Source organism: Procambarus clarkii, unplaced genomic scaffold, assembly GCF_040958095.1.
Source record: "Procambarus clarkii isolate CNS0578487 unplaced genomic scaffold, FALCON_Pclarkii_2.0 HiC_scaffold_103, whole genome shotgun sequence".
NCBI classification, from domain to species: domain Eukaryota; kingdom Metazoa; phylum Arthropoda; class Malacostraca; order Decapoda; family Cambaridae; genus Procambarus; species Procambarus clarkii.
The window spans coordinates 2,984,653-3,012,640 of NW_027189136.1; positions in this window are offsets into that span (position 1 = coordinate 2,984,653).

Below are 27,988 nucleotides of genomic sequence, written 5' to 3' on the forward strand. Positions count from 1 at the left end.
CTGTCAAAAGGGCGCTAGCTATGAAGCCAGAATCCTAATATATGACAGCTATATCAGAGAAAACACTGTACAAGGAACCATAAAGACCTAGGCTTAAATACCTTTATTATGAGGCGATCTCGTGATCTAACTGGGTCACCCTATCTAATGACATTAATGGCCACAAATGATAGATAAATGGGTTTCGGCAGAACACTTAACTTGTATTTGTTGACAGCGTGTTGATGATGGTACACCTTTGGTTTCCATAACACTTCGTCCAAGTAAAATTAACAGGAGCCGTATTTGCTCCTGTGAGCCTCTGTGGTCTAAGTACAATAACAATGGCTGACCACTCCCTCACAACTGACGCTACTGGCCTACATTGTCCAGATGACAGTAAGTGATAGAAGGGTCACATTTACTCTATTTTAATTCTGATAATTAAGTTAATTTATATGAGATGTTTTTATGATGGCAAAGTCCAAAGACTAATGTATTTAAGAATAATTCCCACCATAATAGGTGGTGAATTTATAATAGTATGTGGAAATGATATCCCGTTTTCTGTAGACAGAAATTCCACTACAAGTTACATTTTCTATGGGTTAACTTGTTTATACAACACAACAATATTATCTGCCTGTATGATATTATTAAATGGTGTCGGATTTTCCGACACCAGTGGAGTCTGGGGAGGAAGAAATTATGAAAGGCCCAAAGGAGTCTGGGGTGAGAAGAATTTTGATAAATGGGCAGATAAACGTAGGTATCCTAAAACTCAGAGAGTAGGTCGCGCACTTCGTCTGAAAATGAAAATGAAGGAGCTAAACGAGAAACTAATCGTGAACCAGGAAATCAAGAGTCCAGTAAAGCCCCACAGAGTGCAGGTAGTGTACCTGGCTCGAGGAACTCTCATGTGAGTGGACTAAGTCAGAGCCATTCTGGTACATATAGAAGAGACTTTTCCCAGGTGAGGTAATTGTAATGGAGTGGGTAACATGATGTGAGACTGTCGGCAGGGCAAAAGAGTTGTGACCCTGGCCATGTGTGACCCCCGAACTAAATATGCTAAGGTGTTCCAAGACAAACTACAGAAGGTGAACTTAGTGAACGAGCGGTATATATCCCGTTCATTAGTGAAGGTTGGGTCAGTATAGGAGGCCAGCCTGAAGTAAAAGTTGGTATCTTAAGGGATACCGGAGCTAATCAGAGCTTGATTGCGAGAAGCCTGATCGGGAAAAATCGACAGTTAGCTGGCAGGAGTAAGATGAAAGTATATGGGTTATTGTCTGAGAGTGACATGCCCGTATGTGCTGTCCAGCTAAGGTCGGAATATGTGTCGGCAGAGGTGATGTTGGGAGTGTGCCCCGACATACCTATTCCAGGAGTCCAAGTGATCCTGGGGAATGACTTGTGCAGGACAAAGGTGTTGCCAAGAGTCATAGCAGAGACTGTGCCAGAGGAGTGCCCAGAAGGCCACGGCACGGGTGGGACACCTGAGAGTATGAACCTGACTGACATCCGAGGAGATGAGTTGGGAAACCGCCAAGCCATTGAGTACCCTGTCTTGGTAGTGATGAAGGAAGAGGAGGCCGGTGAGGAAGACGCTGGAGAAGAGGAGACAGTGTCGATTCAACCGGTGGAGGATGTCGATGTAGTTATTTGGTTATTTGATGAAGGTCCAGCCCAAGAAAATGAAGTCTCGGTGAGGTCAAAAGTGAAGATGGCCCATCCAAAGAAGAATCATGTGAAGAGAGCGGACCTGAGTAGAGCCCAGCCCACCGAAATTAAGAGTCGGAAGGTGAATGCAACTGTGCTGAGCAGAAGTGAGGGGGGATCGCTCACGTGGACCACTTGATGCTCTACTCCCGTCCTCATACTGAGGACGGGAGTAGAGCGTCAAGTGGTCCACGAGCACAGAGGCATATGGATAGTGGAGTTAAGTTGTTTGAGGTGTCAGGAGTTGACATGTTTCACAGACAATGTGGAGGAGAGATAGTGAAGAAAAGTAATAGCCGAGAAAATGAAAGGGCAAGAGACAGTATGTGTGGAGAGATGCTCACGAGCACTCTAGGAGAGGTAAAGAGACATGTACGGTCGAGTGCTGTTGGATGTAGTACAGTGCTCGAAGAAACTTTTAGGGAACGAAGAAGAGTTGAAGGAGAAGAAATGGAGTTGTATAGAGGTGAGAAATGTGGGAAGAGGATGATGATACAAGCATGGAGGAATAGAAGAAAGCCGAGGACTCATTGGAAGTCAAACAGGATGAGTTCTCGGATAAATGAGGAGACGAAAGGGAGGATCGTCGGTGAAGACGAGGGAGTGAAGTATGATGGCAGGAGACGGAAGTATAATGGCAGTAGATGGAAGTGTGAAGAAGACAGAGGAGGTACAGACAGCAGATGTCTGACTCTGGACGTGAAGAGAAGAAGACGAGGTAATGGAGGGTGGAAACAATAAGTAGAGTTGACCGATGGAGTGCAGGCATCCTAGGAGGACAGCCTAGCCAAGAGGTGCCAGAGAAGTCAGATTGTTTGTGAGAAGATCATGTTTCTGGAGAGTTGTGAGCCGGATGTTGCAAGGTGCAACGAACTAACTGTAGACTCCTAAGGGAGTATATCGGTTGAAGAACGAGACAGTGAGGTGGCAGAAGTATTATCCCGTGCTTTGCCACTGGAATAACTCTCAAAAATAAGGGGAGGGGAGTGTTATGATCTCAGCCTACAGGAGAAACGAGTCTGCCCCTTGAGAGTTATTCAACAAGCCTGACCTAACTAGAAGGTATAGGAAATATAGAGGCGATAACACAGTTGTAAAATAGTTTGTTGGATTTAATGAACAATTTAAGATTATGGGCAGTAAATAAGGAAATAGATAAATGACTGGTTAGGAGATGTAAATATTTTGCTGGAGGCATGAGGCTCGCTTCTGGAGGGCTTTGACCTCACTTGAGGCCAGACATCGCAAGGGGAAAGCCGCACTCCGTATGAGCTCCCGTCAGAAAGGAACCCCTAGTGATATATCTCCAAGATAAGAGAAGTGTGCAGACGTGCCAGCTGTAGAATCGAGCTGGGAACGTTGTGGTCTCAAGTCCTGGATGGCGAGGAGAGTATTAAGCCCCCCAGAGACATTTTCGTGAGCTGTGTGGAGCGCCTTGACCAGGCTCCGTCAGAGGGAGGAGCGCCCTCGACGAGACAATCTGTGGTAAGCACGATTTAAGCCAGTTCATAGTGATTGCTTGTAGTTGGTCGTGTGCCCAGTGACAGTAGCAATGTTTATTGATGAGTTAGAAATGTTTTGGTAAGGCAGGAAGCCTAAATAAGAGGACGGAGATGAGAGAGAGACAGCTGGAGGGACGAGCAGCGCGTCATCTCCCTTCGACCGCTTGGAGCCAACTGACTGAGGGGTGGCGGAGGAGTGTGTGGAGGCCCCCTGGGCGAGGTGGAGCATGGACCCGCCCAACGGTGGAGTCCACTCTCACAGTATGTAGAGGACAGATAGAGGTTTGAGGCAAACATATTGTGTGATTATTTTTGTTTGTGTTAAAGGGGAAACATTTTTATTGCAGTGTCGATGGGTTGCAGGTTTCTCTTTGGGGAAGAAGTTGCTGAGAACTTCGAAGCCAGCACAGAGGGAGTAGTTGATGAGACTCCAAGGTAGTGGAGGAGAGGACCTCGAGCTGTGAGAAGCAGTGAAGAGGAGTGTCACGTGCTTCTGTGGAGGTGGTGAAGCACCATAGTTGCTCGAGGGAACTTCATGGTGTAGCAACCAGAAGAGCTGTGGAGGGCCCTAGCAGAAGTGGTGAAGCACCGTAGTTGCTCAAGGAAACTTCATGGTGTAGCAGCTTGGAGGAGCTGCAGAGGATCCTGGTAGTTAAACCCGGAAGAACCTGAAGAGATCAGGGTAGTGAACTTCCAAAGGTGGAAGGGAAGTTCTGGTGGATTACTTGTAGGGAGTTGATAGTGTTTGGTTGTCATTAGCGTGCAAGGTGTTGTGAGAGGTGGGTGATTGTTTGCATTCTTATGTCAAGAAGTGTTTTATACTGAAGTTTAGAGTTACAATCGTAGGCTGGATTACCAACAGATGTATGTGTTCTAGGACTGATAGAGTGATCGATTGATCATTGTTGTGTATCAAGGAACATTTATACTGATATATGTTATTGCATTCACATGCTGATTTTCTTTGTACACATTTATAGATACATATATATATTCTCTTGCTGATGGTGCAACAGTATATGTAGACTTGATCAACTTGAGGAGGTTGATAGTATCAGGTGGTGAACAAGGAGATAGGATACCACTTGATAAACTGATGATAGAGTTCTGATGGTGTTGGAGTGCAACCTGATTGAAATAGTATAGAATATAGGATTCATTATTATTATATAATGAATCCTCAGAAAGTAAAGGAAGTACCTAAGCAAACATTAGTTGTGGGAGATTCCCAGATAAGGTATTTGGATAGAACGTTTTGTGCTAGAGATAGGGGGAACAGGTTAAGGGTTTGCTATCCCGGAGCTGGCATTGGTGATATTATAAACGACATGAATGATATTATGGCTGGTAATGGGAACAATCCCATTATTTGCATTAGCGTGGGAGGAAATGATGTTGGTCGAGTCAGGAGTGAGGAACTGATTCAGAGGTATAAAACAGCCATAGAGTTAGTTAGGAGCAAGGGAGGAATCCCGATCATATGTGGCATTCTTCCAAGAAAGGGAGTGGGAAATGAATGGATATCGAGGGCACTTGGTGTCAATTGCCGGCTGGAAAGATATTGCAAATCAAATGCAATATCTTTCATAGACAACTGGGAACACTTCTATGGAAGAAATGAAATGTATGCTCGTGATGGGGTGCATCTATCGAGAGCTGGGGTTGTTGCTGTTGCGAACTCGCTAGAAGAAGTGGTTAGAGGTGTTTGTTTGGGTTTAAACTGTTAGTAGATAGAGGTATGGGAATTGATTTGGAGGAAGGAGGTAATAAAAGTATGTGTTTGTGGGAGAAAGGAATTGGCAAAACGATCAGGGAAAGAGAAGGTCCGCAAAATAACAATTCACTTAGGGTATATTACACTAACAGTAGAAGTCTAAGAAATAAAATTAACGAATTAAATGCTCTTGTCTGCACAGAAAAAATAGATATTATTGCACTTACCGAAACGTGGATGAATGTAGAAAATAGAGAACTATTAGCTGAATATCAAATATATGGATTTAAACTATTTCACACAGATAGATATATTAGACGAGGAGGTGGAGTAGCCATATATGTTAGGGACAATTTGAAATGTAGTCTCAAAGAGGGAATCAAAACAGAGCCACACACAGAAACTATTTGGATTGAATTAAACGAAAAAGCTAATAATATTATAATAGGAGTAATATATAGGCCACCAAATTTAGACAGAATGGAAGCAAAGCATCTATGGGATGAAATATCTAGAGCATCTAGATCTAACAGTATTTATGTCATGGGTGACTTTAATTTTAGCGGAATAAACTGGTTGAACAAAACAGGGAATAGTGAAGCAGAAGATTTTCTAGAATTAATTGACGATTGCTTTCTTACGCAACACATTAAGGAACCAACACGGGAAAATAATATTTTAGATTTAGTGTTAACTAACAGGGAAACGCAAATTAATGACATCGAAATAGGGAGTGAGCTAGGGAGCAGTGATCACAAAGAAATCAGATTTAGCATAGAATGGAATAGACCGGTAGGAGAAAATTCTGTTAAAGTGCCAGACTTTCGAAAAGCTGATTTTAATAGCCTAAGAAATTTTTTGGGTCAAATTGATTGGAAAGGCTTGGGTATGGGGTGTGGGCCGGTCTTGGAGCGAGACATGAACCCAGCGATAGGTGACTTAAATGGGGATTTCGATGTGGATTCAATATATAACTTATTTAAGAATATTCTAAACAAAGCACAGGAACGTAGTATACCATACAAATTGAATAGATCGTATACTAATGACCCAAAGTGGATAACAAAGAATTTGAAGAACCTTATAGGTAAAAAGAGAGCTTGGTACAAAAGGATTAAAAATGGGGAGGTCACTTTAGAACAGGAATTCGTACAACTGGTTAGAAATGTTAAAAAAGAGATAAGGAAAGCAAAAAGAAACTATGAAGTTCGCATAGCAGGGCAAGCAAAGACAAATCCTAAAGGGTTTTTTCAGTTATATCGTACTAAGACTAGGGAAAGGATAGGTCCATTAAAAACTGAGACAGGTCAAATAACAGATAGTGATGAAGAGATGAGTAGTATTTTTAATAAATATTTTGTATCTGTATTTACTAAAGAGGAACTTAACAATATGCCTTCAGCCGAACAAGTCTATGTGGGTGGGGACGAGGACAGGTTGACGAGTTTAGCAGTTACCAGGGAGGATGTTCTTAAACAAATAGTAATACTCAAACCAAACAAATCCCCAGGGCCGGATGAAGTGTTTGCTAGGGTGCTTAAAGAATGCAAAGAGGAGCTTTGTGACCCACTGTCAACCATATTTAATAAATCAATAGAGTCAGGCAGAGTGCCAGAGTTTTGGAAAGTTGCTAATGTGATACCAGTTTTTAAGAAAGGAGATAGATCACTTGCGTCTAACTATCGACCAATTAGCCTAACGTCTATTGTGGGAAAGTTACTCGAATCTATAATAGCAAATAAAATTCGTCTTCATCTTGAAAAACATAAATTAATAATTGAGTCGCAACATGGTTTTATAAATGGCCGTTCATGTTTAACAAATTTGTTATCTTTTTATTCTAGCATTGTTGAGGCAGTTGATAGTGGTAAGGATTGCGATGTTGTATACCTTGACTTTAGCAAAGCTTTTGATACAGTGCCACATGAAAGACTGATTAAAAAAATAGTCTCATGGTATTGGGGGTGCTATATTAAGCTGGATTAGGGCATGGCTATACCAAAGGAAACAGAGAGTTAGTATAAATGGAATCAAGTCAGAGTGGGAAAATGTTGTAAGTGGAGTGCCTCAAGGCTCTGTCCTGGGACCTCTGTTGTTTATAATATATATAAATGATTTAGATTCAGGTTTGAGTAGCAACATTTGCAAATTTGCCGATGATACGAAAATCGGTAGGGAAATTAATTCGGAGGAGGACTCACTATCACTTCAAGTTGATCTAGATAGGGTTTTGAAATGGTCAAAGGATTGGCAGATGCAGTTTAATGCTGATAAATGTAAAGTTCTGAGGTTAGGTAATGATCATAGAGCTACAAGATACGAGCTAGATGGTGTTGTGATTGCGAAGTCGGATTGCGAAAGGGATCTGGGAGTTATGATTAGTAAGAATTTAAAACAAAAGGATCAATGCATAAATGTTCGTAATAAGGCAAATCGGACACTTGGATTTATTAATCGCAGCGTTAGTAACAAGACACCTGGTGTGGTTCTCAAGCTATATCTTGCTCTAGTTAGGCCCCATTTAGATTATGCAGTTCAGTTTTGGTCGCCATATTATAGAATGGATATAAATTCACTTGAACGTGTCCAGCGTAGGATGACTAAGTTAATTCCCCAAATTAGAAATCTTTCATATGAAGAAAGATTAACAAAGCTTAAGTTGCATTCACTGGAAAGGCGAAGAGTTAGGGGTGACATGATAGAAGTTTACAAGTGGATGAATGGACATAACCGGGGGGATATTAATAGGGTATTAAAAGTATCAACACAGGACAGAACACGAAACAATGGATATAAATTGGATAAGTTTAGATTTAGGAAAGACTTGGGTAAATACTGGTTCAGTAACAGGGTTGTTGATTTGTGGAACCAATTGCCGCGTAACATTGTGGAGGTGGGGTCCCTCGATTGTTTCAAGCACGGGTTGGACAAGTATATGAGTGGGATTGGGTGGTTATAGAATAGGAGCTGCCTCGTATGGGCCAATAGGCCTTCTGCAGTTACCTTTGTTCTTATGTTCTTATATGTGTGTATGTATTGTGTATGTGCTTTGTCCAGTAAATGTATTCCAATTTGTTGGTGTTTGCCCTTGCCCTAGTGAGGCTTCCCAGGAAGTAGTAAAGAAGGAGAGACAGAAAGAACCAAGAACCACCGCTGTGGACAGGGTAGGATGGAAAACCAATAAGAACATAAGAACATAAGAACAAAGGTAACTGCAGAAGGCCTATTGGCCCATACGAGGCAGCTCCTATTCTATAACCACCCAATCCCACTCATATACTTGTCCAACCCGTGCTTGAAACAATCGAGGGACCCCACCTCCACAATGTTACGCGGCAATTGGTTCCACAAATCAACAACCCTGTTACTGAACCAGTATTTACCCAAGTCTTTCCTAAATCTAAACTTTTCCAATTTATACCCATTGTTTCGTGTTCTGTCCTGTGTTGATACTTTTAATACCCTATTAATATCCCCCCGGTTATGTCCATTCATCCACTTGTAAACCTCTATCATGTCACCCCTAACTCTTCGCCTTTCCAGTGAATGCAACTTAAGCTTTGTTAATCTTTCTTCATATGAAAGATTTCTAATTTGGGGAATTAACTTAGTCATCCTACGCTGGACACGTTCAAGTGAATTTATATCCATTCTATAATATGGCGACCAAAACTGTACTGCATAATCTAAATGGGGCCTAACTAGAGCAAGATATAGCTTGAGAACCACACCAGGTGTCTTGTTACTAACGCTGTGATTAATAAATCCAAGTGTCCGATTTGCCTTATTACGAACATTTATGCATTGATCCTTTTGTTTTAAATTCTTACTAATCATAACTCCCAGATCCCTTTCGCAATCCGACTTCGCAATCACAACACCATCTAGCTCGTATCTTGTAACTCTATCATCATTACCTAACCTCAGAACTTTACATTTATCAGCATTAAACTGCATCTGCCAATCCTTTGACCATTTCAAAACCCTATCTAGATCAACTTGAAGTGATAGTGAGTCCTCCTCCGAATTAATTTCCCTACCGATTTTCGTATCATCGGCAAATTTGCAAATGTTGCTACTCAAACCTGAATCTAAATCATTTATATATATTATAAACAACAGAGGTCCCAGGACAGAGCCTTGAGGCACTCCACTTACAACATTTTCCCACTCTGACTTGATTCCATTTATACTAACTCTCTGTTTCCTTTGGTATAGCCATGCCCTAATCCAGCTTAATATAGCACCCCCAATACCATGAGACTCTTATCTTTTTAATCAGTCTTTCATGTGGCACTGTATCAAAAGCTTTGCTAAAGTCAAGGTATACAACATCGCAATCCTTACCACTATCAACTGCCTCAACAATGCTAGAATAAAAAGATAACAAATTTGTTAAACATGAACGGCCATTTATAAAACCATGTTGCGACTCAATTATTAATTTATGTTTTTCAAGATGAAGACGAATTTTATTTGCTATTATAGATTCGAGTAACTTTCCCACAATAGACGTTAGGCTAATTGGTCGATAGTTAGACGCAAGTGATCTATCTCCTTTCTTAAAAACTGGTATCACATTAGCAACTTTCCAAAACTCTGGCACTGTGCCTGACTCTATTGATTTATTAAATATGGTTGACAGTGGGTCACAAAGCTCCTCTTTGCATTCTTTAAGCACCCTGGCAAACACTTCATCCGGCCCTGGGGATTTGTTTGGTTTGAGTTTTACTATTTGTTTAAGAACATCCTCCCTGCTAACTGCTAAACTCGTCAACCTGTCCTCGTCCCCACCCACATAGACTTGTTCGGCTGAAGGCATATTGTTAAGTTCCTCTTTAGTAAATACAGATACAAAATATTTATTAAAAATACTACTCATCTCTTCATCACTATCTGTTATTTGACCTGTCTCAGTTTTTAATGGACCTATCCTTTCCCTAGTCTTAGTACGATATAACTGAAAAAACCCTTTAGGATTTGTCTTTGCTTGCCCTGCTATGCGAACTTCATAGTTTCTTTTTGCTTTCCTTATCTCTTTTTTAACATTACTAACCAGTTGTATGAATTCCTGTTCTAAAGTGACCTCCCCATTTTTAATCCTTTTGTACCAAGCTCTCTTTTTACCTATAAGGTTCTTCAAATTCTTTGTTATCCACTTTGGGTCATTAGTATTCGATCTATTCAATTTGTATGGTATACTACGTTCCTGTGCTTTGTTTAGAATATTCTTAAATAAGTTATATATTGAATCCACATCGAAATCCCCATTTAAGTCACCTATCGCTGGGTTCATGTCTCGCTCCAAGACCGGCCCACACCCCATACCCAAGACTTTCCAATCAATTTGACCCAAAAAATTTCTTAGGCTATTAAAATCAGCTTTTCGAAAATCTGGCACTTTAACAGAATTTTCTCCTACTGGTCTATTCCATTCTATGCTAAATCTGATTTCTTTGTGATCACTGCTCCCTAGCTCACTCCCTATTTCGATGTCATTAATTTGCGTTTCCCTGTTAGTTAACACTAAATCTAAAATATTATTTTCCCGTGTTGGTTCCTTAATGTGTTGCGTAAGAAAGCAATCGTCAATTAATTCTAGAAAATCTTCTGCTTCACTATTCCCTGTTTTGTTCAACCAGTTTATTCCGCTAAAATTAAAGTCACCCATGACATAAATACTGTTAGATCTAGATGCTCTAGATATTTCATCCCATAGATGCTTTGCTTCCATTCTGTCTAAATTTGGTGGCCTATATATTACTCCTATTATAATATTATTAGCTTTTTCGTTTAATTCAATCCAAATAGTTTCTGTGTGTGGCTCTGTTTTGATTCCCTCTTTGAGACTACATTTCAAATTGTCCCTAACATATATGGCTACTCCACCTCCTCGTCTAATATATCTATCCGTGTGAAATAGTTTAAATCCATATATTTGATATTCAGCTAATAGTTCTCTATTTTCTACATTCATCCACGTTTCGGTAAGTGCAATAATATCTATTTTTTCTGTGCAGACAAGAGCATTTAATTCGTTAATTTTATTTCTTAGACTTCTACTGTTAGTGTAATATACCCTAAGTGAATTGTTATTTTGCGGACCTTCTCTTTCCCTGATCGTTTTGCCAATTCCTTTCTCCCACAAACACATACTTTTATTACCTCCTTCCTCCAAATCAATTCCCATACCTCTATCTACTAACAGTTTAAACCCAAACAAACACCTCTAACCACTTCTTCTAACGAGTTCGCAACAGCAACAACCCCAGCTCTCGATAGATGCACCCCATCACGAGCATACATTTCATTTCTTCCATAGAAGTGTTCCCAGTTGTCTATGAAAGATATTGCATTTGATTTGCAATATCTTTCCAGCCGGCAATTGACACCAAGTGCCCTCGATATCCATTCATTTCCCACTCCCTTTCTTGGAAGAATGCCACATATGATCGGGATTCCTCCCTTGCTCCTAACTAACTCTATGGCTGTTTTATACCTCTGAATCAGTTCCTCACTCCTAACTCGACCAACATCATTTCCTCCCACGCTAATGCAAATAATGGGATTGTTCCCATTACCAGCCATAATATCATTCATGTTGTTTATAATATCACCAATGCCAGCTCCGGGATAGCAAACCCTTAACCTGTTCCCCCTATCTCTAGCACAAAACGTTCTATCCAAATACCTTATCTGGGAATCTTCCACAACTAATGTTTGCTTAGGTACTTCCTTTACTTTCTGAGGGGCCTGCGCTTCCTTTCTCTTCGTTGCTTTCCCTTTTGCGCGATCCACAGTCTCTCCACAGCACTCGTCCTCCAAAACGTCAAATGAATTAGAAGTTGCTATGGCGTTTGAAGGCGGCTTTATCAAAGTCTTCTTAAGGCCCCTGTCTTTCACAACTCAATAAGTCAAAGGGGATTGAGGAGATCATATCACCTAAGGAGAGAGTGGGGAGTCACAGCGGCTCGAGTGGGTGTGTGCACATGACAACGAGGCTGAGTGTTGGAGCCGCATCCCCTAAACGTGTGACGTTGAACCCCTCTCCAAGAGCCAGAAGTGCCTTGTGTGATCTCCTAGTGAAGTAAAAGCACTCTGCCGAGTTGTGGGTTGGGTTGTCCGTAAAGGAGGAACACGACGACAACACCACCAACCCACAATCTATAATAACGTGAACCCAGCGATAGGTGACGTAAAATGGTCTTCGATGTGGACTCAAAATATAACCTATTTAAAAATATTCTAAGCGAAGCCCAGGAATGTAGTATACCATATAAATTCAATAGATCGAATACTAATGATCCAAAGTGGATAACAAAGGATCTGAAGAACCTTATTGGTAAAAAGAGAGCGTGGTACAAAAGGATTAAGAATGGGGAAGTCAGTTTAGAACAGGAATTCGTACAACTGGTTAGAAATACTAAAAAAGAGATAAGGAAAGCAAAAGGAAATTATGAAATTCGCATAGCAGAGCAAGCAAAGACAAATCCTAATTGTGGAGGTGGGGTCCCTCAATTGTTTCAAGCATGGGTTCGACATGTATATGAGTGGGATTGGGTGGTTATAAATAGGAGCTGCCTCGTATGGGCTAATAGGCCTTCTGCAGTTGCCTTTGTTCTTATGTTCTTAGGTCAAATAACAGATAGTGATGAGAGATGATGAGTAGTATTTTTAATAAATATTTTGTATCTGTATTTACTAAAGAGGAACTTAACAATATGCCTTCAGCCGAACAAGTCTATGTGGGTGGGGACGAGGACAGGTTGACGGGTTTAGCAGTTACCAGGGAGGATGTTCTTAAACAAATAGTAAAACTCAAACCAAACAAATCCCCAGGGCCGGATGAAGTGTTTGCCAGGATGCTTAAAGAATGCAAAGAGGAGCTTTGTGACCCACTGTCAACCATATTTAATAAATCAATAGAGTCAGGCAGAGTGCCAGAGTTTTGGAAAGTTGCTAATGTGATACCAGTTTTTAAGAAAGGAGATAGATCACTTGCGTCTAACTATCGACCAATTAGCCTAACGTCTATTGTGGGAAAGTTACTCGAATCTATAATAGCAAATAAAATTCGTTTTCATCTTGAAAAACATAAATTAATAATTGAGTCGCAACATGGTTTTATAAATGGCCGTTCATGTTTAACAAATTTGTTATCTTTTTATTCTAGCATAGTTGAGGCAGTTAATAGTGGTAAGGATTGTGATGTTGTGTACCTTGACTTTTGCAAAGCTTTTGATACAGTGCCACATGAAATATTGATTAAAAAGATAGAGTCTCATGGTATTGGGGGTGCTATATTAAGCTGGATTATTGGTACAAAAGGATTAAAAATGGGGAGGTCACTTTAGAACAGGAATTCGTACAACTGGTTAGAAATGTTAAAAAAGAGATAAGGAAAGCAAAAAGAAACTATGAAGTTCGCATAGCAGGGCAAGCAAAGACAAATCCTAAAGGGTTTTTTCAGTTATATCGTACCAAGACTAGGGAAAGGATAGGTCCATTAAAAACTGAGACAGGTCAAATAACAGATAGTGATGAAGAGATGAGTAGTATTTTTAATAAATATTTTGTATCTGTATTTACTAAAGAGGAACTTAACAATATGCCTTCAGCCGAACAAGTCTATGTGGGTGGGGACGAGGACAGGTTGACGAGTTTAGCAGTTACCAGGGAGGATGTTCTTAAACAAATAGTAAAACTCAAACCAAACAAATCCCCAGGGCCGGATGAAGTGTTTGCCAGGGTGCTTAAAGAATGCAAAGAGGAGCTTTGTGACCCACTGTCAACCATATTTAATAAATCAATAGAGACAGGCAGAGTGCCAGAGTTTTGGAAAGTTGCTAATGTGATACCAGTTTTTAAGAAAGGAGATAGATCACTTGCGTCTAACTATCGACCAATTAGCCTCACGTCTATTGTGGGAAAGTTACTCGAATCTATAATAGCAAATAAAATTCGTCTTCATCTTGAAAAACATAAATTAATAATTGAGTCGCAACATAAGAACATAAGAACATAAGAACAAAGGTAACTGCAGAAGGCCTATTGGCCCATACGAGGCAGCTCCTATTCTATAACCACCCAATCTCACTCATATACTTGTCCAACCCGTGCTTGAAACAATCGAGGGACCCCACCTCCACAATGTTACGCGGCAATTGGTTCCACAAATCAACAACCCTGTTACTGAACCAGTATTTACCCAAGTCTTTCCTAAATCTAAACTTATCCAATTTATACCCATTGTTTCGTGTTCTGTCCTGTGTTGATACTTTTAATACCCTATTAATATCCCCCCGGTTATGTCCATTCATCCACTTGTAAACCTCTATCATGTCACCCCTAACTCTTCGCCTTTCCAGTGAATGCAACTTAAGCTTTGTTAATCTTTCTTCATATGAAAGATTTCTAATTTGGGGAATTAACTTAGTCATCCTACGCTGGACACGTTCAAGTGAATTTATATCCATTCTATAATATGGCGACCAAAACTGAACTGCATAATCTAAATGGGGCCTAACTAGAGCAAGATATAGCTTGAGAACCACACCAGGTGTCTTGTTACTAACGCTGCGATTAATAAATCCAAGTGTCCGATTTGCCTTATTACGAACATTTATGCATTGATCCTTTTGTTTTAAATTCTTACTAATCATAACTCCCAGATCCCTTTCGCAATCCGACTTCGCAATCACAACACCATCTAGCTCGTATCTTGTAACTCTATCATCATTACCTAACCTCAGAACTTTACATTTATCAGCATTAAACTGCATCTGCCAATCCTTTGACCATTTCAAAACCCTATCTAGATCAACTTGAAGTGATAGTGAGTCCTCCTCCGAATTAATTTCCCTACCGATTTTCGTATCATCGGCAAATTTGCAAATGTTGCTACTCAAACCTGAATCTAAATCATTTATATATATTATAAACAACAGAGGTCCCAGGACAGAGCCTTGAGGCACTCCACTTACAACATTTTCCCACTCTGACTTGATTCCATTTATACTAACTCTCTGTTTCCTTTGGTATAGCCATGCCCTAATCCAGCTTAATATAGCACCCCCAATACCATGAGACTCTATCTTTTTAATCAGTCTTTCATGTGGCACTGTATCAAAAGCTTTGCTAAAGTCAAGGTATACAACATCGCAATCCTTACCACTATCAACTGCCTCAACAATGCTAGAATAAAAAGATAACAAATTTGTTAAACATGAACGGCCATTTATAAAACCATGTTGCGACTTAATTATTAATTTATGTTTTTCAAGATGAAGACGAATTTTATTTGCTATTATAGATTCGAGTAACTTTCCCACAATAGACGTTAGGCTAATTGGTCGATACTTAGACGCAAGTGATCTATCTCCTTTCTTAAAAACTGGTATCACATTAGCAACTTTCCAAAACTCTGGCACTGTGCCTGACTCTATTGATTTATTAAATATGGTTGACAGTGGGTCACAAAGCTCCTCTTTGCATTCTTTAAGCACCCTGGCAAACACTTCATCCGGCCCTGGGGATTTGTTTGGTTTGAGTTTTACTATTTGTTTAAGAACATCCTCCCTGGTAACTGCTAAACTCGTCAACCTGTCCTCGTCCCCACCCACATAGACTTGTTCGGCTGAAGGCATATTGTTAAGTTCCTCTTTAGTAAATACAGATACAAAATATTTATTAAAAATACTACTCATCTCTTCATCACTATCTGTTCTTTGACCTGTCTCAGTTTTTAATGGACCTATCCTTTCCCTAGTCTTAGTACGATATAACTGAAAAAACCCTTTAGGATTTGTCTTTGCTTGCCCTGCTATGCGAACTTCATAGTTTCTTTTTGCTTTCCTTATCTCTTTTTTAACATTTCTAACCAGTTGTACGAATTCCTGTTCTAAAGTGACCTCCCCATTTTTAATCCTTTTGTACCAAGCTCTCTTTTTACCTATAAGGTTCTTCAAATTCTTTGTTATCCACTTTGGGTCATTAGTATTCGATCTATTCAATTTGTATGGTATACTACGTTCCTGTGCTTTGTTTAGAATATTCTTAAATAAGTTATATATTGAATCCACATCGAAATCCCCATTTAAGTCACCTATCGCTGGGTTCATGTCTCGCTCCAAGACCGGCCCACACCCCATACCCAAGACTTTCCAATCAATTTGACCCAAAAAATTTCTTAGGCTATTAAAATCAGCTTTTCGAAAATCTGGCACTTTAACAGAATTTTCTCCTACTGGTCTATTCCATTCTATGCTAAATCTGATTTCTTTGTGATCACTGCTCCCTAGCTCACTCCCTATTTCGATGTCATTAATTTGCGTTTCCCTGTTAGTTAACACTAAATCTAAAATATTATTTTCCCGTGTTGGTTCCTTAATGTGTTGCGTAAGAAAGCAATCGTCAATTAATTCTAGAAAATCTTCTGCTTCACTATTCCCTGTTTTGTTCAACCAGTTTATTCCGCTAAAATTAAAGTCACCCATGACATAAATACTGTTAGATCTAGATGCTCTAGATATTTCATCCCATAGATGCTTTGCTTCCATTCTGTCTAAATTTGGTGGCCTATATATTACTCCTATTATAATATTATTAGCTTTTTCGTTTAATTCAATCCAAATAGTTTCTGTGTGTGGCTCTGTTTTGATTCCCTCTTTGAGACTACATTTCAAATTGTCCCTAACATATATGGCTACTCCACCTCCTCGTCTAATATATCTATCTGTGTGAAATAGTTTAAATCCATATATTTGATATTCAGCTAATAGTTCTCTATTTTCTACATTCATCCACGTTTCGGTAAGTGCAATAATATCTATTTTTTCTGTGCAGACAAGAGCATTTAATTCGTTAATTTTATTTCTTAGACTTCTACTGTTAGTGTAATATACCCTAAGTGAATTGTTATTTTGCGGACCTTCTCTTTCCCTGATCGTTTTGCCAATTCCTTTCTCCCACAAACACATACTTTTATTACCTCCTTCCTCCAAATCAATTCCCATACCACTATCTACTAACAGTTTAAACCCAAACAAACACCTCTAACCACTTCTTCTAACGAGTTCGCAACAGCAACAACCCCAGCTCTCGATAGATGCACCCATCACGAGCATACATTTCATTTCTTCCATAGAAGTGTTCCCAGTTGTCTATGAAAGATATTGCATTTGATTTGCAATATCTTTCCAGCCGGCAATTGACACCAAGTGCCCTCGATATCCATTCATTTCCCACTCCCTTTCTTGGAAGAATGCCACATATGATCGGGATTCCTCCCTTGCTCCTAACTAACTCTATGGCTGTTTTATACCTCTGAATCAGTTCCTCACTCCTAACTCGACCAACATCATTTCCTCCCACGCTAATGCAAATAATGGGATTGTTCCCATTACCAGCCATAATATCATTCATGTTGTTTATAATATCACCAATGCCAGCTCCGGGATAGCAAACCCTTAACCTGTTCCCCATATCTCTAGCACAAAACGTTCTATCCAAATACCTTATCTGGGAATCTCCCACAACTAATGTTTGCTTAGGTACTTCCTTTACTTTCTGAGGGGCCTGCGCTTCCTTTCTCTTCGTTGCTTTCCCTTTTGCGCGATCCACAGTCTCTCCACAGCACTCGTCCTCCAAAACGTCAAATGAATTAGAAGTTGCTATGGCGTTTGAAGGCGGCTTTATCAAAGTCTTCTTAAGGCCCCTGTCTTTCACAACTCTCCAAGACGAGGTCCCTTTACTGCTGGTCTCCTCCTTCGTTACTTCTCGTTGTTCTTTCAGCTGACGCACCTCCTCCCGCAGAAAGTCCAACTCTGTCCTCAGGGCTCCCACTAGAGTCACCAGGTCCTTAACTACAACTTCCATATTGCAATGGTTTTATAATGCACATGGTTTTATAAATGGCCGTTCATGTTTAACAAATTTGTTATCTTTTTATTCTAGCATTGTTGAGGCAGTTGATAGTGGTAAGGATTGCGATGTTGTATACCTTGACTTTAGCAAAGCTTTTGATACAGTGCCACATGAAAGACTGATTAAAAAGATAGAGTCTCATGGTATTGGGGGTGCTATATTAAGCTGGATTAGGGCATGGCTATACCAAAGGAAACAGAGAGTTAGTATAAATGGAATCAAGTCAGAGTGGGAAAATGTTGTAAGTGGAGTGCCTCAAGGCTCTGTCCTGGGACCTCTGTTGTTTATAATATATATAAATGATTTAGATTCAGGTTTGAGTAGCAACATTTGCAAATTTGCCGATGATACGAAAATCGGTAGGGAAATTAATTCGGAGGAGGACTCACTATCACTTCAAGTTGATCTAGATAGGGTTTTGAAATGGTCAAAGGATTGGCAGATGCAGTTTAATGCTGATAAATGTAAAGTTCTGAGGTTAGGTAATGATGATAGAGTTACAAGATACGAGCTAGATGGTGTTGTGATTGCGAAGTCGGATTGCGAAAGGGATCTGGGAGTTATGATTAGTAAGAATTTAAAACAAAAGGATCAATGCATAAATGTTCGTAATAAGGCAAATCGGACACTTGGATTTATTAATCGCAGCGTTAGTAACAAGACACCTGGTGTGGTTCTCAAGCTATATCTTGCTCTAGTTAGGCCCCATTTAGATTATGCAGTTCAGTTTTGGTCGCCATATTATAGAATGGATATAAATTCACTTAAACGTGTCCAGCGTAGGATGACTAAGTTAATTCCCCAAATTAGAAATCTTTCATATGAAGAAAGATTAACAAAGCTTAAGTTGCATTCACTGGAAAGGCGAAGAGTTAGGGGTGACATGATAGAGGTTTACAAGTGGATGAATGGACATAACCGGGGGGATATTAATAGGGTATTAAAAGTATCAACACAGGACAGAACACGAAACAATGGGTATAAATTGGAAAAGTTTAGATTTAGGAAAGACTTGGGTAAATACTGGTTCAGTAACAGGGTTGTTGATTTGTGGAACCAATTGCCGCGTAACATTGTGGAGGTGGGGTCCCTCGATTGTTTCAAGCACGGGTTGGACAAGTATATGAGTGGGATTGGGTGGTTATAGAATAGGAGCTGCCTCGTATGGGCCAACAGGCCTTCTGCAGTTGCCTTTGTTCTTATGTTCTTAGGGCATGGCTATACCAAAGGGAACAGAGAGTTAGTAAAAATGGAATCAAGTCAGAGTGGGAAAATGTTGTAAGTGGAGTGCCTCAAGGCTCTGTCCTGGGACCTCTGTTGTTTATAATATATATAAATGATTTAGATTCAGGTTTGAGTAGCAACATTTGCAAATTTGCTGATGATACGAAAATCGGTAAGGAAATTAATTCGGAGGAGGACTCACTATCACTTCAAGTTGATCTAAATAGGGTTTTGAAATGGTCAAAGGATTGACAAATGCAGTTTAATGCTGATAAAGGTAAAGTTCTGAGGCTAGGTAATGATGATAGAGTTACAAGATACAAGCTAGATGGTGTTGAGGTTGCGAAGTCGGATTGCGAAAGGGATCTGGGAGTTATGATTAGTAAGTATTTAAAACAAAAGGATCAATGCATGAATGTTCGTAATAAAGCGAATAGGACACTGGGATTTATTAATCGAAGCGTTGGTAACAAGACTCCTGGTGTTGTTCTTAAGCTATATCTTGCTCTGGTTTGGCCCCATTAAGGTTATGCAGTTCAGTTTTGGTCGCCGTATTATAGAATGGATATAAATTCACTTGAACGTGTCCACCGTAGGATGACTAAGTTAATTCCCCAAACTAGAAATCTTTCATATGAAGAAAGATTAACAAAGCTTAAGTTGCATTCACTGGAAAGGCGAAGAGTTAGGGATGACATGATACAAGTGGATGAATGGACATAACAGGGGGGATATTAATAGGGTATTAAAAATATCAACACAAGACAGAACACGAAACAATGGGTATAAATTGGATAAGTTTAGATTTAGGAAAGACTTGGGTAAATACTGGTTCAGTAACAGGGTTGTTGATTTGTGGAACCAATTGCCGCGTAACGTGGTGGAGGTGGGGTCCCTCGATTGTTTCAAGTGCGGGTTGGACAAGTATATGAGTAGGATTGGGTGGTTATGGATAGGAGCTGCCTCGTACGGGCCAATAGGCCTTCTGCAGTTACCTTCGTTCTTATGTTCTCCCTGGCGACACACTCTCCTACTGCCTACATCTACTGCTATCATTACCAGTTAGTCAATACCTCAATATTTAACAGTTTTCTCAAAATCTCTAATATTATAAGATTGTCAAGTACCAAGTAACGGCATCAAATTGTACAGTTACAGACACTAATTCCAGAATAAAAAAGATCTATCAATAAATGATGTATAATATATTATGGCTTCCCTTAAATAAGTATTTAAATGATGGGAAAATAAATTAAAAAACTGTTTAAATAAAAATATCAGCGACATTTTAAATAAGACTGCTTTTACTCCTTTTAAATAATTTTAAACATTAACTCACCACACTAAATGTTATTTTATTGTTATTGTTAACTATTTTTTCTAGAAAAAAAAGCTTCTTCATTTTTTTGTCAATAAAAAGCAACAAGTTTCTTCCACGAGAGTTAGACACAAATAGTCCAGGTGAATCTTACCCCGTGACTCATCCAATACACAAGTCAATCGTGGCAACATTTACCTGAACCTTAGCATCACTTAAAAACTTGAAGATGAGTCACCGAAGCGGCCATACATGTTGTCCACTTCCAACAATGTTGTCTGTTGTCCATGTTGTAACACGTCATGTAAAACATCTACCAGATAAAATTACACAGGACAGGTCGAACACTGAATATATTTATTTTATCAACTCGAAAACTATATTAAAATAAAAATATATCACATTATTATCCAGTCATATTTTAGAATACGAGGCTGTGTTTCTACTATTTTTACTTGTTTAACAATTTCACTCTCTTGTTTACAGTTAGTAATTAATTTTAAATATTCTTTCAGCAAACTTAGTACACATAACTACCGCAAACTTCGAGCACAGAAGAAACTCCTAAAAGACCAAAACCTAAAGAGATAGGATGGTTATAACAACATTTACATATCCCCAAACCTCACAGTACAACGGCTAGAAAAGGTTAACAATTGAGAGACAAACAAAAGGCGTTAAGAAACAGACATCAAAACAATAGTTTAAAGTTAAGGGTAAAGAGATGGCAAGTGATCAATACAGTAGAAGGAGGAGAGGTGAAGTAGAACTAACCTAGTACTTTTCGTTCGCACATCTCTAACGATAAGCAGTCACAAAACCTAAGAGGACGACAAAGCATTCTAAGCACTGGAACAGACCAACTCTCAGTCAAGGAAGGAAATGCAGAGGTAAAAAAAAAATCGGCTGAACTTTTTTCTTCCACACTTCTACAAGCCATTCCTGAAGGAGTCGACGAAGTAGAGTTCGGAGGAGACGTAAGTAAATTATTTCAGCACCCAATGGCAGTCTCCACTCCAGCAAAGAAGACACATGCCGTCGGGGGAAATCAGCTTATTAGAAACCACCACAGACTCAATGAATTCAACTACCTTGCGATAGTTTCAGGGTTCAACGTCCCCGCGGCCCGGTCCTCGACCTCGCCTCAGGGTTGCAGGACTGGTCGACCAGTCTGGCAACCAGTCCAGAACTATAACAGAATAATAAATTATTCTTCGGTAGGGAAATTAATTCGGAGGAGGACTCACTATCACTTCAAGTTGATCTAGATAGGGTTTTGAAATGGTCAAAGGATTGGCAGATGCAGTTTAATGCTGATAAATGTAAAGTTCTGAGGTTAGGTAATGATGATAGAGTTACAAGATACGAGCTAGATGGTGTTGTGATTGCGAAGTCGGATTGCGAAAGGGATCTGGGAGTTATGATTAGTAAGAATTTAAAACAAAAGGATCAATGCATAAATGTTCGTAATAAGGCAAATCGGACACTTGGATTTATTAATCGCAGCGTTAGTAACAAGACACCTGGTGTGGTTCTCAAGCTATATCTTGCTCTAGTTAGGCCCCATTTAGATTATGCAGTTCAGTTTTGGTCGCCATATTATAGAATGGATATAAATTCACTTGAACGTGTCCAGCGTAGGATGACTAAGTTAATTCCCCAAATTAGAAATCTTTCATATGAAGAAAGATTAACAAAGCTTAAGTTGCATTCACTGGAAAGGCGAAGAGTTAGGGGTGACATGATAGAGGTTTACAAGTGGATGAATGGACATAACCGGGGGGATATTAATAGGGTATTAAAAGTATCAACACAGGACAGAACACGAAACAATGGATATAAATTGGATAAGTTTAGATTTAGGAAAGACTTGGGTAAATACTGGTTCAGTAACAGGGTTGTTGATTTGTGGAACCAATTGCCGCGTAACATTGTGGAGGTGGGGTCCCTCGATTGTTTCAAGCACGGGTTGGACAAGTATATGAGTGGGATTGGGTGGTTATAGAATAGGAGCTGCCTCGTATGGGCCAATAGGCCTTCTGCAGTTACCTTTGTTCTTATGTTCTTATGTTCTTAATGGCCAGTAACGACACTCTCAAGATTATGCAATGGAAAATCCTAGGATTGAAAAACAAAACATGAACACTCAGTGCCGTGCTTCTCAAGGACAACATTGATATTGGTTTACTTCAAGAAACCATTACCAGAACTGAAATAAGCATCAATATTCCTTGATACCTGCCTAAAGATATCAAGGTTACCAGTGCCCAATTGTACAAGGTGGTGTGAGAGTTGAGGCATCAGAGGCATTTCACTACTAGTAAGAAATGTTATCAATTACAGACCTTCCTAAATGTGGTGAGGACGTCGAAATTTTGGAAGTTAATCTCACCATGAGAGACTCAATGATGTCCATCTTCAATGTATACAGGAGCCATAGAAAACACGTTATGGATATATCTGCAAGCTTTGAAACAGCAGTCAACAAACCTACAATCATCTCGAGTGAATTACTACTTGAATCTCCAAGAACCGAAGCCAACGGAAGATATACTAAACACCTTATGGATGAAGGTTCTGAAGTCCGTCTGCTTAAGTTGAAGGAACCAACCCATATTGGTGGGGGAAGCTAGACCTCACGTTTGTCTCCACCAGTATTTAGGAGTTGTGTCATTGGTCAGTTCACCGGGCCGCTCCAAGCAACAGCCTGGTGGATCAAACTGTCACAAGTCAAGTCTGGCCTCGGGCCGGGCTTGGGGAGTAGAAGAACTCCCAGAACCCCATCAACCAGGTATCAACCAGGTAACCATGCACTGACAAGTGACCACTTTGCTACAAGAACAGTTATTAATATAGCACTGAATCCCAGACTCCCCGCTACCGAGCCCTGATCGGATTTTATCAAAGTAGATTGGACGAAGTTTCAGTAATCTCTCGAAACTTGGCACCAACACTATACTCCTGACAACACTGAAGAAATGGAAACAGATTAAGTTAATGCAATACATAGAGAAGCAAATCACTCTATCTGTTGGAAATTTCCAACACTGTTGTATTATTAGTAATTATTACTAAAATCTACTAATTACTGTAGTAACTAAAATTAACCAACAGTAGAGTTCACATGAACTAATAATTGTATCTGTACAATAATGCTAGAATTCTTACGTAACCAGACACCAGTATTGCGTCAGATTCTACCAAAATAAACACATTTATATCCAGTGTGTTAGAGAATTGAGTTTGATTCTCTAAAAACAACAGTGTTCTGTGTGATAATTATTTACCGATAACCTGACTCCCAAATAATGCCAAATCGAGCGTTTCTAGTTACAACTGTTATCTGGTAATAAATTTAACATCACGCGTGAACGCCATGGAGAGAATTAAAATCATTCTCCATTGCTCGTTTACCATCGTAAAACGAGCAAATAATAATATTTAACTCCCCTGAATTATAAACCCGTCATTATCCAAGCATTTTAGCCGCAACTGCGAGAAATAATATTATTCGTAGTAAATAATTTGTGTAGCGAATGCGAGACGCGGAGCGGGGCAGGGAGAGACGCCATTATTCGGAGAGCGTGTGGAGGCGTCGGTGTGAGAGGAAAGTCGCCAAAGTGCGGTGTGAAGACTTGTTGCGGAATTGAGCAACTCGTTTGGTGTCAGTGTCATAGGATACATTGTGGTGAATCGTCAACAAGAATTAACTTGACATTCAGCTCGGAACTTGTCAATTTGTTCTGTGTAATCCATCGTGACCGGCCAGAGAAGCGCGTCGACATCTAGGCCAAGCTAGCCACCACGTGTTCGCCATTGCGACGCTAGAGCCTGGGACGCGAGTTTCGGCAAGCTTCAACTTACACAGTGCCCTATTAGCTAAGTACACATATTCCCTTTTGATGCATCATTAGAGATTGTTTACAGCAGGGTAGCTTGTCGTCACGCAGAGCGACATAAATAAAACATATGTTAGTATATTTTATTACTCTCCATTCCCAATTTCTTGAATATAGATATTTAGCAGCCTAATATGTTGCTACGTAATATATCTTAATTTACAGCTTGCGTGTGAAGAATTCCCCGAGCTGTTACTTTACCCGTGATATTCATCTCCCACTGTTCCACGAAGAATTCCGGACATTCCGAGGATGATTCGTGACTGATGTCTTCGAAAACGTCTTCAAGCTAAGACTTTTTTGTATTTCTTTATTATTCAAATTATCTGTATTTAATTGTCATTACGGATTATTGTGCACTGGAAGTAACACATTTTATTATAATTATTAATTTCTATTATTCATGATCTATATTCTTGTCTGGGGACAAATTTACTATTGATTCTCTAATTGGTCATAAGATTAGGTTATTACACAATGAACTGGTGTACGAACCGCACTAGTTCCTAGACATATATGAAGTTCTAGCAATAACCCCCCAATGTAGGTGTTTGAGGCTTTGATTCAATTAAATTATATATACAGCCCATTAATTATTCAAGTGATTATATTTCTAGTATTTATCCATAGTTACTGGTTCCTCTAGGAATTTCAAATGATCACATTTTTATTAGTTTCCCTCTTTACTAGAAAAGCGGGTGGTCCTTCGTAATTGATTTAATTACTTTAATAATTAAATAAATAGAGCCAAGCCTCAAATGTCCCACACCATCCTCAAGAAGAAAACAATTACTCAACAACATAAGAACTTTTGGGATTACTGTGATACGATAAAAGAACTACATAACAGATAAAATTGTGCACGAAATTGTTTCAGGAGACAGAACTTAACTAATCTAAGACTTGTTAGACCTGTCCGAAAGTAAGTGCATGAAGAAACAGCAACAATCAAAGAAGAAACATGGCTCGAGTTATATGCCAAGCTAAATCAGCATACATCCTTGGGCGACATCTGGAGGCAGAGTAACAGAGCCAAAGGAAAATCGCCTCCTGCTCCGTCCCATTATGTACATCCAGATCAAGAAGCAGAAATATTGTCAAATCAATTTGCATCAAGAGCCAGCTCCACTAAACTTCCACAAGCAGCTATGAGTCACCAACAAAGATTTATAGCAGCATGATGGAAAAAAGAGACGATGCTTGAGCCTTACCTGACGAAATAGACCAACCTTTCAATATGAAAGAACTCAGAAGAACTACAAAGAAAATTAAAAACACAGCTCCAGGTGAGGACAAAATCACTTACAAAATGCTGGCCAAGGTAGGAGAAAAGGGCGAAGAAGCCTTGAATATCATCAACTAAGTTTTCGTGACAAGAACTTGTTCATTCTCTTCGAATAGTGCAATTACAGTTCCCATTTCAGAACCCAAAGACCCATCTCATTAACAAGCAGTTTTCTGACCAAAACTGCAATAAGAGTGGCTCTTAATCGAATTGTGTTAAAACAGTGGAAGGCCTAACCCCTATACCCAAATATGTTTGCTTACAGAAAAGGTGTGGAAACCACAGAATGCCTTCCTGGATCAAATCAATGAAAAACCAGGAATTCTTATTTTCCTGGACCTTGAAAAAGCCTTCGAGCTAGCCAATGCTCCAGCTACACTGTGCTGCCTGGTGGATAAAGAAATCATAGAAAATGCTCTTGCCTTTGCCAAAGGAGTTATGGCCAACAGAGAAGCTAAAGTCAAATTTCAAGGAAAAAATCCTCCTCATAAAAGCTGGAAAATGGGACAACGCAGGGAGGAATACTTAGCCCCTTCCTCTTCAATTGTCTCTTGGAACAATTTATGTTGCTCAAGTTATCAAAAGCCAAATTGCTTAACTATGCGGACGACTTTGTGGTCATTATCAATGGAAAAGACGCTAGGAATCCTTTACAAAAATGCCATGACATCATTAGCATGGAAGGGGAATGCATAGCAGTGAAAAAAACAATAAAACCAAAGCAATTGCCGTTGAAACGAGAACTCAAATAATCAGACTCGCAATACACGGACACGAAATTGAGTGAGTTACCTCTTTTCAATACCTTAAAGTCATAATAGATGGTCATTTATAATTAACTAAATAAATTGAATATCTTCGGCAATGTTGCAATGCCAGAAACTCAGCTGTGCGCTCCCTGACAAGTCTTAGAGATTGTAAAACTCTACCAGTACTCAAAATGTACTACATTCAAGCAGTTAGGTCACGCAGTCACTATGCTGATCCTGCTCTTACATCTCTCAGAGATAAACAATTGGAAAATCTGGAAGTGTCACAAAATGATGCCCTCAGAACAATACTGAGAGCACCTATATGGACGCGTCGAGAAAATCTAAGAATTGAAACCAACTAACCAGCCTCAAAAAACTGGATCAGACAAAGAATAGTCACCATAACAGCAAAACTTGTTGGAACCACCACCAGACTGTCAATCAAAGATGGTATACATAGTTCGCTACATAGAAACCTTCAATATAGAGCAAATACATGGATGGATAATATAGTGAAGATTTTAGAGAAAGTGGACTTGAAACGGACCATTAGAAGCAAAGCAGAAGACAGCCCATATCAACACATTCGTTATGGGAATAATCGAGTCTAAAGTAAACATTTAAGGATTACAGGTTACAAAATCAGCTTGTGACCCGCAGAGGTCCAAAGCAAGCATAAAACAGCAAATGGAAAGCATTTCAAGACCGACAACCATTCACATCTTCATAGTGGGGTCAGTTGATCAAGAAAAAGATACCTCCTGGGCAGCAGTGTACACCAGCAACCATGAAACTTACTGGAGCATGAACAGTGGATGCTCAACAGAATTATATGCCCTGAAAGATGCCATAAATTATGCAATTGAGAATAATTTACAAGATGTCATCATTCATATCGACTCTTCAATTTTCAGTCCAGGCATTGTTAACCAGCCAGCACCAAGATAATATACAACTCATCACAGAAATATCACATATAGAAAAAGAAGCACACAATCTAGGGTTTTCAATCACCCTAAATTGGGTACGAAGTTACATTGCATAGATTGTAATGAAAAGGCAGACTCACTAGCAAAAACTTCCACTGGTATAACTAAAGTGCAAGACAAAATGCCTTCAAGTTTCTCACAGATTAAGGAGCAAATCAAGAAGAAAATACTCCCAACCATCAAAAGTCACCACAAAGTCATAGTAGGGGAAGGAAGACCCACTTCCTTCTTGTTTGGCTTGTTCTTTCAAGTCTGGCCAAAATCTATCAGGAGACATTGTTATAGCCATACACAGACTCAGACGTAACCACAAGGTCTGCTGTGAGGTAATAAACTTTAAAAAAGAGTTATATATTTGGAACATATGCAGAAAGGCCACCATTACATTTCTTACTGGAAGCCCTATGCATCAAACTCGAAATAACAACCAACAAGAGCAGCTGCGTTAAATGAAACATCCACAACAACTACAATTGATAAAAAGCAGTTAAAGAATGGATCACACTAGTGAACATTGTGCGTCTATATCCGCCACCAAGATAATGTTATTAAAACAAAGGATTAAATCAGTGTGAAAGGAAGGAAACTTTATCTTCATTTAAAACTTTGATCCGGATATCCTATTACCAGTTCCCTATGTAACAATGTAAGGAGTTTAAATTTCTCCTTCTCAAATCCCA